At 37.6% G+C, this 12,016-nt stretch overlaps 1 protein-coding gene across 8 annotated transcripts in view; it reads left to right on the top strand.

Moving 5' to 3' along the window:
• The window catches only part of LPP (LIM domain containing preferred translocation partner in lipoma), a 629,562-nt gene that overhangs the window by 469,032 nt on the left and 148,514 nt on the right, over nt 1-12,016 (top strand). The gene's annotated exons all lie outside the window — the stretch shown is intronic.

Here is a 12,016-nt window from a genome sequence, read left to right as displayed (position 1 = left end):
TCAAATTACTATGCTATTTTTTAAACACTGTCTGTTTCTGTATTTGTCTCGTCAGAGTGTGAAATGGTTCTTAGATAAGCATCTGTGGACCGCATTCCGAGCAGCACTGCTTTAAGGACGTGGAGAGAAAGGATATTACATTTGGGAAGCAGTGGGAGCAAAGGCACAGAGGTGGAAAAATTGCACAGAACTTTAACTTTTTCTAATATTTCCTATTTTCATGTTTTCCCACTGCTTCCCATTTGGGGATATGATGGATAATGATGGGTAAACTGACGGTGCTAGTCCAAGGCCACACCGTGAATGGACTGGGTTAAAATATGAAAGCCATGACATTCACTTATATGCAGGAGACAGCGTAGCTTAGCTGAAAGAGCACAAGAGTGGGGCTAGAGAATCCTGGTTATGGTTCCTTTTCTGCCTTTCACCCGCTAAGCAGTATTGGCGCATTCCTTATCTGCCTCAGTCCCACTTCCCGTCTTGGTAAATCGAAGATGAAGAGCAAGTATTGTCTAGTCTGCCTAGTGTGTCTAGAAGCAACATTAATCCGGCGGGTATGACAAAAGCTAAATGTGAGTTGATAGAGATTAGCAAAAATGCATGGAGAATAGTAAGAAAAAAAAGTGTCTAATTATATTAAAATATACGAAAAGTATATCATTGGCTTGTCATTGACATGAAGGTGGGCATATATTGGAGCCTAAGATAACTTTTTAAAAAAGTATATTAAAATTGAATAAGGTTTCTGTATTAAGGTGTATTAAAAACAAAAAGCTAACATACCAAACATATATGCTTCAATTATCATAGCCACAAAGTAGATAGCAATAAAAAGCATTGAATGTAGATAGTAATTGTGTTAATGAACATTATTAAGCATTCTGGGAAACAGATATAATTAAGTATTATCCTTGCCTTCAAACACAGTCCTAGCTCTACAACTCACTAGCTTAGACAACTTAAATTGCTTACTCTCTCGATATTTTTGTTTTGTTTTATCTATAATATGGAAATAATGGCTAGTTTATACTGTTACTGTGAGCATTGAATGAAATATTTATGGAAAGCACTTAACTAAGTTCTTGGCATATAGAATATGCTCAGTAATATAAGGTATCCCGTGCTTTACTTAAGAAGACAAGATATGCCCATTAAAAACCCATTAATAATACTTGATTTAAACTTAAGTTCTCAGCAAAAATAGAACATATGTCACCAGTTGGTAGATAATCATTGCCAAATGAGTATTACAAACCATGAGAGAGAATGTGGAATAATGATTAACTTTCATAGAGTGGTTACAATATGGCAGCACAATTATACAGTGTGTACTTTATAGGAATTAACTCATTTCATCCTTCCAGAAAAGACTATAACTCTGTAAAGTAAGTGCTATTATTATTTCCAGGTTAGGAAATCAAGGCACAGAAACGTTAAGTAATCTGACCAATATTAACAGCTAATAAATTGAAGGACTGGATTAGAATCCAAACTCTAGGTCTACACATTTTTTTTTCCATCTAAAAGCTTTTTCCACAGCTTTATTGAGGCACACAAAGAGCTACATATAATTAATGCATACAATTTGGTGGGTTTGGATGTATGTATATACTTACATTGCCATCATCACAATCCAGGTAATAAACATATACATCACTTCCGAAGTTTAGTCTAGGTATTTAGAAAAGGTTTTATGGAGGAAATAGAAAATAAGAGAAGGGTGTTCTCTTCTAAGTGGATAGAATAAACAAAATATGAGTTGAGGCCAGGATTATTTAAGGAAAATCACTTATATGGAAAACATTCGCCAAGGGCCTACTATGTGCAGGCTACTCTGCTAGGTAGGTGTTGGAGGCACGTGGGGATAGGTAGACCTGGGTTGTACCTTTGAAGGTGCTTATAGTCTGATAGAGGATAGTACAGTGTGATTGCATCTAATCACAACACAAGACAGAAAGTGGCAAGTAACTTAATCTCTGTTCAGCCAGTCTTTTGAGAATTCAGAAAAAGGAGAGAGGACATTCCGAGACAGGAATGGAAAAGTGGTTATGGAGTGGATAGTCTTTGAGTTGTTTTTAAAATTATGGTAATAGAGATTCGGAAGCGGGATGAGAGTAGCGAAGTGATGTTATTTCTGATGAGTAGAATTTTAACATAATAGGGAATAAATTCATTGGAGTGAAGTACCCATGTGGGAGGAACAAATAAATACTGGGAGACAAAGTTGGAGAGATAGGTTAGGGCCAGTGTGGGGAAGTCTTTTAAGGCCTAAAGACTAAGGACTTTATCTTGTATAATGAGCCCTACATGTTGAGATCAAAGGTTATGGGACTGTTGCAGGAAATGTGGTTAAGAATGTGGGCTCCAGAGCCAGAATGCCTTAGTTCGAATGCCAGCTCTGACTCTTACGGGCTAGGTAAAAGCAGGAAGCAAAAGGATGAGTTAACAGAACTACCATTTGCTATTTCACTCTTTAAACATCAAACATTTCCTGAGCATGTCTGCCACTGTGCTGGGTGCAGGGAACGCCCAGATACAGAACCTGTGCCCTGAGGGATTCACAAGTTCCTGGGAAGGACAGGAGAGAGGCAGGCATGGAAGGGATGTCAGTGCAGCAAGGGATGCAGAGCAGTGTTGGGTCTGCCTGAGACACTCGGTGAGCAGAGAAGACAGAGTTAAATCTGCCTGAAGAAGAGGGAAGGAAGGTATATATATCAGTGTGTTCGCCACAGGAGGGCCTGACCCCAGAGAGATGAATGAGTTCTCCCTTGTTCTCCATCAGAATTTTACCTTCGTTCTTACTCTAGGCTGGAAGTAGCATTGTTACCCGCCACCCTAAAAGAACTTCTCGCTCTTGCATTAACGTCCCCAGCCCCACCTCAACCCCATTGCTACTTAACTTTTTCTTTCACTTTGCCTATTTAATGCTGGAATGTTCATTATTTTTTAAAATAATACTGGAATTTTCATTGACACTCTAGCTGATTTGCTGAAGGTCACTAAATGCTTTCATGTCAAAGATCTCCTACTAGACTATGAGCTGCACCAGTCAGTACGAAGGAATGAAATGTAGATAAATGGTGTCAATGGAGTAGGCTCCTTTGTGGTCATGTTTTATTTTTTCTTTTTTTTCATGCAGCCCCTATTTTCTTTTTTTCTTAAGTGGAATAATTCATGAATATATTTGTTTGTTGTTTTGTTTTGTTTTTCATTATAGAGTTTCCCATCACTCTTAGCAGTTTTTCTTTGTAATCAAAGAATAATAATTATGGTTCTTCAAAGTATGAGGAGGGTATCAAAAAATCACATCACAGGTGACTCAAGTACAAAAGTGTAAAGTCACCGTCACAAAGAGAGAGTCTGGTGGAAATTTTCTTAATCCAAGTGATGAAGCTTAGCATCACCAATAATGGGACGAACTGACATGTGCCAGCTGAAGTGATGCAGTAGGAAGTACACAGCATCACCTATGTGATAGTCTCACTGAAATATTTAACCTGAATCCAATCAAGAGGAAGTAGACAAATCCAGATGAGGTGCCATTCTTCAAGACATCTGTCCTGAATTCTTCAGAAATGTCAATGCTAGATAAGACTATTCAAGATTAAAGGAGATAAAAATGACATGCCATTCAAATGCAAGGCATGCATCTTGATTGGATCAAAAAGACTAAAGAATTTAGGGCAAGGTTAGAGAAATTTAAATGTGAACGAAATATTAGATAATACATCAATGTTAATTTTATGGGTATGCTAATGGCACTGTGGTTATATGGGACAGTATCCTTGTTTTGAAAAACAAAATGTTGAAGTATTTAGGGTGAAGTGTCGTTATGTCAGCAACTTACTTTGAAACAGGAAAGGGAAAGCGATAGATGAGAGATGGATGTAGAGATATTGTGGGGAGGGCGGAATCGCTTCAGATCAGAACAGCGAGAGATGCTATAACTGCACGGCTACACAGGATATCCTTCTTCCCCCCAAAGTACTGAATCCTGCCACAAATGAATTATCTTAAGACTCCCTTCTTGGATGGGAGGAGTAGAGAGTCATTCCTGTGTCTTCCTGTTTTGATGTCTACAGTGGACCTTTAAATTTTTCCTTTCTCATGTATCTGGTCCCTTGTTTTCTACTGGACACATACACTTTCTGTTGTTGGTGCAATGATAACCATTGCGGTGGTGATGACAGAAGCTGGTATTTACCTAAAGCTCTACAAGTTTAAAAAGTTTACTCACAGCTGTGGTCTGACTGATGGGTCTGGCAACGATGTCTTCATTTTTCAGTTGAGGAAACGGAGATTCCGAGAGGCTCAGTTGTTCAAGGTCACATAACTAGTAAGTTTCAGGGGTTGGACTTATTCTTCTGATTTCAAGTCCATTTTGATTCATTACCATTACAGAAAGGCATATGCTGTTTCTAGGGTTGGCTGTTCCTGCCTCATGTCATCCTTTTCCTTCTGAAGTTATGGCCTTCAGGTAAGAGACCACCTGTTCCCAGGGCCTTAGGTTTGGGAGCCTGGACTTCAACATCACCGGCAACGTAGTTTAACTGTCTTTAACTCCTGAATTAACTGATGTGACACTAAGCATAGGCCTTTTGCCATGGCTCAGATGCGTACTGTAGGGAGACGGCACACCTAATACCTCTCTAACAACCGTGTTAGCTGGCTGTGACCCTTCTGTTGACCTTGAGCGAAGGCAGGTCACTACAGCTACAGTTCATCTTGTTTTCTCAAGTCATCTCCTGGTAAAATATTACAAACTGGAACCTTCAACTGAGTCTCAGCTGACTTTTTTTTTTTAATGATTTCTTCTGAAAAGTTGCTAGTTTTAGTGTTTCCAGGTCCTTCCTTTTCCATCTTTCATCAAAAATTATAACTGTTGCATTGCAATATTAGGCAAATGGTAAATTTACAAAGGATGAATCATAATAGAGCAGTATGGTAAGTCCAGATTTTGAAAGGAAGATAGCCTCTCTTCTGTGAACGTTTTCCATCTACTTAGACTTAAATTTTGGCTATAGCAGATTCCCAAGTATCTTTCTGTTGGCAACGGTGTACTTGAATGGGCCTCAACTATGCTGCAGGGGAGAGAGAGGAAATATAGAAGACAGTTGAAGATAGGAGAAATTCTCACCTAATTCAGTTAATCAGGCAGCAGATCTTCAGCCCAAATCATTTGTAACAAATGCCTTGGTTCAAGTGCTAGCATCTTGGAGCAACCTGTTTCCCTGGGCAACTAGAAAACTATGTTTATCCTAGAGGAGACTCCCCATTCCAGAGACAGATACATAGAAAGAACAAGGGATGATGAACTATAAATTATTATAATTTATGGCAAAGTTTAGAACCTAAGATTGGAGAGGTAGAAATTTTAAATTAGTCTGTTAAAATTAATGGAGAAGAAATTTGTCACTGTAGAAAACTGGGGAGCTGACAGGGCTAATGGCCAGCACTGGGGCTTATATTTTTCAAATAGTTTTGTGAGGGAAATAAAAAAACAAAAGTTGAGTTTGTCTCTAGATATCCTTGAGCCATCTCTGAATTTATCCAGGGGTTCTCCGTGTTGCTTGGTATACCCAGAGCCTCCAAGTCTTGTGCTTTCATTCATTTTGAAAGAGAGAGCATGCTTCTGTAGGTGAGTGGTTCCACATGTCTAAGTCTGTGACCGTGGTGTGGTTCTCTCCAAAATAATGGTGTTCTGGCTGTGAGACCCTAAGGCAGAAGACAACAGTCTTGGAATACAGCATCTCTAGAAATGAATAATGTAATATATATGAGGGTGGACTGAAAATATCTACCAGCTTATTTTTAAGCATGAAGCTGTAATTATCTTGGCAATGTTTACATGGTGTTGTCTTATTCGTTCTTAAAAAAAAAATGAAGTGTGTGAGTCTTAAAATTGTTTAGTGAGCTATTTGAAGAATCCCTGTGTCTTTAGAACAGCACTAGGTAAATTATCTTCACAGAACTTGGTATTTATCTAAAAAAAATTTTTTTTGATTTATCTCTTGAGTATTGTTAGTGAGGCATATTGAGAATCTTTGCACAAAGCCAGAAGTTTGTTCTAGGGAAAATAGAAAGATAAGAGGCAGCGAGCACTTGGCGTGTGTTAAGCCTTAAGAGAAGAAAGGCATGGATGGGCATGTGCTGTGATTACTTTACTAATAAAACCACATCACCATACTTGGTAGTATGTATATTCTTGATTGAGAACAAAATGGAGGTCCAGTGAATGTTCCTGAGTAAAGGCAGAATTCACCAAACAATGGGGAAGATAATCTATTTCTCTTCTATACTAGTAAGACCAAAGGATAAGTGAGCATTTCTGCAGGACTTGGACTAAGATGCTTAGAAAACTGGAAACCACTATTTAAGGTACAGTTGAAGGTGTGGAGGAAAGAAAACCTGGAGCCCTGAATGCTACTGGTGAACTACCATGTCGAAAAGAATTAAACTTGATTTGTATTATTCCAAACTTGGCAACAAAGGCAAGTGAGGGAAAGCTGGCAAATTTTCATTTGGTATAATGAACTAGCTTTTTTAACAGACAGAAGAAATTTCTTGGAAGAGTCTAGGCCAAAACCCAACAACCCCTTCCTTGTTGGGGAAGTGATAATAGATTTTCAAGCATCTGATGGGCTATGAGATTAGATTTTGAAAGTGCTGTCCAACTCTGCTACTCAATATCTTAAGCATCAAAACTTGCCTGGGTATCAGGCTTTTGCATCTAATTTCTAGTGCTAAGCTCAGCTTATCATTATTATTACAAGATTATAGACATTTATATAATGCTTTGCAAAGCACTTTTATACCTGTTACATCATTTAAGCTAGACAGCAGCCCTGCAAAGCAGACAGTAGGTTTATTTCCATTTGGCATATGAGGAAACAGAGGACCTGAATGATTAAGGGGCTCACCACTCCTCAGAGCCCTCTACCACCCCTACTAGTCGTAGATCCCATAAGCAGTGGAAGTGCACAGGGGCCCAGGCCTACTGGCTCCAGACTCTGTTCTCCTTCCAGCCCATCACACTCTCTGAGCACCATATTACTGGATTGGTCATAGACTATGAGATAAATCAGTGAACATAGTCTATGTTTTAGCTTCTTCATCGGTACAAGGAACAATATGAACACTTTGAAAAGTTTTTAGAGGGTCTCAACTGGCAGATGCTAAGTTATTTGCATTTCATGGTTTTTATTATTTTGTGTCAAGAAAATGTTTTCCGAAGTCCTCCTGTCAATTACAGACTAAGAAGTGATTCCAATTGGGAGCTGCCTTTAGTACAGATAGAATCTAAGGCCTTAAGGATTTTATTTTCACAGAAAAATGACCTAATTAATTAAAAACCCCAAAACCACAATGGAAGAATAAGTAGAAAATAAGTGGTGTAGAGAAAAGGTGGTATTGATTTGGAAAAAAAATGGATTTCTTGGTTTTGCTTCTCTCCAGCTTTTTGTTTAAGGTATCTATGGGTCGTGGGAATAGAATGTTTTCTAGTTAATGAGACGTGTTAGATATATTTCCTTTTGTGGTAGTGATTTCTGGTAAAATGTTTGCCCCAGGCAATATATGATTACAGCACTAAATAAATTATCATCCTAAGCATCTTGTGTGTTCTATCTTAGTACACATTAATTTTTAATTAATTTGGCTACATAGTGTGTTTTTAAGCATTGATTTGGAAACCTCGGCTTATAGTATCATAAAAAATAATTTAATCTTAGAAACTATCTAGGACAACCTTTCATTTTCCAGAAAACTAAAGCCCAAATGACTTGTTCAAAGTCATACAGCTGAAGAGTGTTTTGAACCCTATGGCCAAAATTTCCTTTCTGAACAAAGAATAGAAATGAGTTGTTAGCAGGAAGAGGATTGTCAGGGCTGTTCACAAAGGTGAGGAAGTAGGTTGGGCCTGCTATTTCAGACCTGGTTACTTTACACCTTATTCAAACTTGGGTTCAGAACACATTGCCCTTAAAATGATAAAAATGAAATGAACATCTTATAATGACCTATGTACTTGTAACAGTCCTATCGCAATCTCCTTGATTTTCAAATATAAATGAACAGAAGAGATTGTCATTACCTTTTTATTTTCTCACACTCATCAAATTACTTACTTGCAGTATTGATGGTCTGCCTCACTAGAATGTAAGTCTGATGGAAGGCAGTTTTTGTTTCGTACACCGCCATGTCCCCATCTTTGGTCCTAGAACAATGCCTGGCATATAGAAGATATTTACTATTTCATTAATTAACCTGTGAATAAGAATTGTGAGCAGGCATTCCATATCCACTGTGGCAGCACATGGTATATAGTAAACTACAGAGGGAAAACACTTCATGTACTTAGCAGATATTTATTTAACACCTTATGGAATCATAAAATATTAGAGCTAGAAGGAATTTAGAGACTATCTAGGAAAATCCTCTCATTTTTAGGGATTGTGAAAATAAGGGAGTTTTCTAGGTTCACAAACTACTTAGTGACAGAGCCATGGATTGTAACTCAGACTTTCTCATTCCTTTCTGAAATCACTTAAAGGCACTAGAGAGTGGCTAAAGTACAGTAACACATGGTTGCTACATTCGTTGAACTTCAGTCACAATTAAATTGATACCCTTGAACTTGAGCTCTTTTGCATGTATTTTCTGTGAAGATTAAAGATTGAAGTTGGTCTGTGGATAGGTTACACAGTCCGGATTTTCTTTTTTAAGTTCTAGATCACATTTTTCCCGCTACAGGGTTTCCTTTGTGGTCTTTGGTTCCCAAGACAATCTCTTAACCTTCTCAGTTTTCTTCTAATCTAATTGGGTCAGATGGGCAGGGCATCACATTGAGAAAAACATACTTTCCCCATGTTTACATGTGTTTACCATAGCAACTAGTTGTGAAAGGTCATTCTCTTATATGAGGCCCCTTCAAGGCTGGGAAGCGACATCCAGGATTTGTGTTTCATACTGTCTTCATACATACAGGAGATACCCACTCATTCAGTTGCATTGGCATCACCATTCTCTTTATCAAAGAATGAAAAGTAGAAAAGAGATTTTTTTTAACTTTATAATCAAACATTCTTTGCCTTATAACTGTGGAAACAAGCTTCATATCCTGGGAGAGGAAGAGCTGGTGGGGCACACATTGTGTATGGCAAAAGAGAGTTTCAAGTCGTAGGTTGATTGTGGTTGTGTATTGAGACGTGGTATAGCTGAGATCTGAACCTAAGCGCTAATTATGCATTTTCTGATCTTAAATACACAAATACAGATAACTGTGAACTCAATTCCCTTTCCCCTCCAAACCACCCTTCTTTCCCCCAACCTGAACTTTCCCCACAACTTTCTCTAAAACATACAGATAATCATCTCCTTCCAGACTTTGAAGTGACATTAGAATTGTCAGAAGGCATAATTAATTGACTGTCAGCAAAGCCATTGTTTGAACATCTGCAGAATTCTACTTGGTAGACATCTGTTGTTCTTTTAATTGAACGATTCACTCATCTACAAATATTTATTGAGTGCCTGCTATACACCAGTCATTGAAGTGTGTGCTATGGGAGATAAAAGAAATAAGGTAACATAATGGCCAAAAAGAGAAAGTATTTATTCAGTTCTCTAGCACCAGGGACTTTGATGGAAAACAGATTTCACAACTGGCAGTGGAAAATACATTCTTTTTCATCCAGGTTCAGGGGCCTTTGCCACTACTGCCAGCTGACCTGTGCCAGATAAAATGCCAAAAGAGGCCATATAAGAGACACTTGTTGCTGGGGAATACACTGTTTGTAGATAGAGTTCTCAGCAAAAGCAGTTGAGTGCTTTAAAAGAAAAAGCAGAAAATGTCCAAAGCCCACAATCTGGGAAATCCCAGAAGCAGGTCCAAATTAATGACCTTATCCTGGTTCTCTTTCTGACTCTGACTCTGATGTCAGTCATGTTACATTACATTCTCCCAAATTCATTACAGCACTGCACAGTTCTGATCTCAGTTCCCATTTGGTTCTCTGACTACCAAAACTTCAATTTATGTGAGTCCTGGACCTGGCTCCACTCCTACCTGGAAATGAGCATCATTTGTTATAATTCAACAAGAAATAACAAAAACACCGTGCTGGAGTGAATTATTGAAGGAGGCTAAGATCATGCAGTAGGCAGGAGGTAACAGAAAATAGTTATTAACCTCTACTGTGTCACTGTATCTCTCTCTTTCTCTCTCTTCTTCTCTCTCTCCCCCATCTCCTCACACACACACACCATTCAGCACTAGGATCATGGCAAAGTTAGAAAGCCAATTATAAATCTTCTAACTTCAGAGCCTTCCATTCTTTGGTCACTGGAGGCCAAGTCATATTTCACCATATATGTAAACTATCTGTACTATTATTTGCTTAACATTTTCGGTCAAATCAATTAATTTTTAACCTATTTTACCTTCATCCATGTCAATAATACCATAATTTGATTTTACAGATTAAAAGACTTATATTGCTTTTTTCCCCTGACAGACATAAAACTGGATACCATAATTAAATTGAAAATGTTTGTTCATGAACCCTCTATTGTTCAAAATATTGAGCAATGTGAATGTAATTCAACACCAAGACAAACTGATGGACTATTACAGTGAAACGATGTCCACGAGGTTTCCCATGAAGTTTTATCAAAAAACAATGTTTTCCACACTCAGCATCATGTTACCATGAGAGGCAGAGCGATGGTATGCAGAGTCAGGCATCTAGCAGCGACCAGACTCTGGGCCAGCCACTGTCCCACTGATTCGCTGTGACATCTTGGGTCAGCCCCTTTTCCAGAGGCCTCATCTCTCTTATTAGGAGATTAGACTTCATATATTAGGATTCTTTGGTCTTTTAACATATTTACCTCCAACACTTTTCAAATATTGTCCTCTATACACCATTAAAACATAAGTGAATAGGAAAAAAGGCTGCCCTATGTAAAATTACAACATTGCTTGCTTCAAGAGAGTTGAAAAAGAAACTGAAGAATTGTATTTCCCAGACCATTGTATACTCTGCTTAGTACTGTTCCTCATTTCCTATGGTTTATGAGAAATTTCACATCATTTAAAGTGGCTTTAAGTGTCGGTTAATAAAAATAAAATATGATTGTAAAACGTAAGGAACACTGTGTACTGAGTTGGCTATTCTGGCATCACTGTTGAAGGATTTTCCTGGTTTAACATGTGTTTGCTAATGATACTTTGCATACATAAATAATATTAATATTGGTAACCATCAATGTGACAGTGGTCTAAAGTGTGTATCATATAGTACCTTCATAAAAATAAATAATTTGTCTTTTGTTACATGGCATAGTGAAACTGGCACTGGACTTGGAGCCAAGAAATCCATGTATAAGTCCTGTATCTTCTCTGTGTGATACTGGTGACATTTGACATTTACAATATGCTTTAGAACATTTTATGCATTATTTTAAACACATTCTTTTAGCAGTTTTAAGATTAGAGTTATCATTTTGCCAGAGAAATCAGTTTATCCAAGGACAGATTAATCAGAGAAGGAACCAAATTCTTAACGTAGGTTTTCTGGATTAAATTACATATACTCTAAGCAACTTTATATAACCTCTTAACCTTTTTGAGTTTCAGTTATTTCACTTATTAAAAAGATATTATCCCTATCTATTTTATAAAATTATTGTGTGGATCAAGTTAAATCAATAAATGTGAAAGTGCATTCTCAACCACAACAAATCAAAAATTTAAGAGATGCTAGTCTTGCTTCCTGATGCAGCATCTAGCTTGATTTATGCCACTTATGATTAGTGTGTAATAATCAGCCCTTCTGAATTTTTAATGTCAATGTTTGTCTCTATTTGAATTAACACTTCGTGTTTTTTTAATGATGTTCTCTTGTTATTGTAATATCATTACAAAAAATGTTTTTCAGTCATTGTGTGTGAGAAAGCAACACACACAGACATACCACAGTGTTCTCATTTGCTGAGCAAACTACTCTTGCTTTTT

The sequence above is a fragment of the Camelus ferus genome, chromosome 1 (assembly GCF_009834535.1).
Source record: "Camelus ferus isolate YT-003-E chromosome 1, BCGSAC_Cfer_1.0, whole genome shotgun sequence".
Classification (NCBI taxonomy): domain Eukaryota; kingdom Metazoa; phylum Chordata; class Mammalia; order Artiodactyla; family Camelidae; genus Camelus; species Camelus ferus.
Note: the sequence above shows the minus strand (reverse complement) of the source record. Positions and strands in the feature narration are given on the sequence as shown.